A 1,939-nucleotide genomic window follows, 5' to 3' on the forward strand; every position below is an offset into this window, starting at 1 on the left:
TTACTCAAGAATTTTTTTGTGTGTGAAAATAATGTACAGAGGGGTTACAATTACATAGGCAAGGTAATGAGTACATTTATCAAGCATTGTTGCCTCCTCCTTTGTTTCCCCTTCCCATCCCTTCTTCCCATCTCCCTTCCCCTCCTTACCCCTCCCCCAGCCAAAGTTGTATAGTTTTTCGACATAATGTCTTGTACATCTCCTTGTTGCAATGGGTCCACCTGTATCCCTATTTAAGCAATTTGTTTTTTCCCTTCCCCTCCTCAAATTATACCAACATCAAATACAGTGAAAACAGGGGTTATACCATGGGGGAGAGACAAAGAATTCTTTTAAATAGTGGAAGTTAACCATGTGATTTAATTTATAAGAAATTGAAAGTACATGCACATATATGAGAGAAAGAGAGGTAAGAATAAAAATTAAATAGTATATCAGCATTTTATGAACAACGAGGGCTGAGTAAATATATTTTATCCATCTATATTTTATTGACATACTTCTGAAATTTTCTCTATGCACATGATAAACAACTAACTTCTAACAATGCTGCTATAAACAAAGGCTAATACTACTGAGTCTAGGTCATGCTATCCCTCATATTCTAGCTGTCAAGAGACAATGTTTTTGTGCTGGTACTGGGACATAAAGAACCCAAGGATTGACATTCTGGATTGGCTCATGGCTGGAGCTCTACCACTTGAGTAAAACATTAAGTCTGCTTTTTGGTCATTAATAGGATCTGACCAGACTGGCCTTGAACCTTAATCCTCTAGACCTCAGCATCCTGAGTAGCTAGGATTTTAGGCATGAGGCACCAAGCACTTGGCTAAGTTTTAAAAATTAAGTATGTCACAAGGTGATAAGTCCTATAATAAATATGTCACTTGGAGGAATTATTTTTATCTGGTAGGTTAGTAGTTTACAATTTGCTGTGCTTGGACAGAGGATAGTAATGTTATCTAGAAACACAAAAGCAAATGCATGGAAATATGGAAAGGTCTGCACTGGGGATATGATTTGTTTAAGATGTCTTTTGTGGAGTGATGGGATATTACAGGGAAGACATAAGATGTAGTCACTGAGAGGCTTAGAGTACAAAAACAGTCATTTCTGAGTTTCAGTAAAAATGTTAACAGTTTTATTTACAAAAGAACAAGGGCTTTTTTTTTTTTTTTTTTTTTTTTTGCTGATCCTTGGGCTTGAACTTAGAGCCTGAACACTGTCCCTCAGTCTCTTTGTGCTCAAAGTTACTGCTCTACCACTTGAGCCAGAGTACTACTTCCAGCTTTTTCTAAGTCGTTTAGTGGAAATAAGAGTCTTAAAAACTTTTTTGCCTGGGTTGGCTTAGAACCACAATCCTCAAACCTCAGCCTCCTGAGTAGCTAGGATTAGCACCCAGCCCTAGAGGTTTTTTTTTTTTTAACTCTAGAGATTTCTGGTCCCTACTCTAAATGTAAAGAATAATGTTGGAATGAGTCCTAAGAATTTATTTATTTACTTGCTTACATATTTATTTATTTTCTGTCAGTTGTGGGGCCTGAACTCTCAGCCTCAGTGCTGTTCCCTCAGCTCTTCAGCTCAAGGCTAGCACTCTACCACTTCTGGTTTTCTGGTGGTTAGTAAGTGTCTCATAGATTTTTCTGCCTGGGCTGGCTTTGAAATGTGATCCTCAGATCTAAGCCTCCTGAGTAGAAGAATTTTATTTTGTTTATTTTTTGCCAATCTTGGGGCTTAACTCAAGGCCTGGGCACTCTCCCTTTTGCTCAAGGTTATCACTCTACTACTTGAGCCACAGTGCCACTTCCAGCTTTTTCTGTTTATGTGGTACTAAACAATCGAATTCATGCATGCTAGGCAAACCCTCTATCACTAATCCACATTCCCTGACCTATTTTTTCAAATTTCCCTTATTATGTACTGATATATAATGCATTTC

Source organism: Dipodomys spectabilis, unplaced genomic scaffold, assembly GCF_019054845.1.
Source record: "Dipodomys spectabilis isolate Male_0828 unplaced genomic scaffold, ASM1905484v1 ptg000436l, whole genome shotgun sequence".
Lineage (NCBI taxonomy): Eukaryota > Metazoa > Chordata > Mammalia > Rodentia > Heteromyidae > Dipodomys > Dipodomys spectabilis.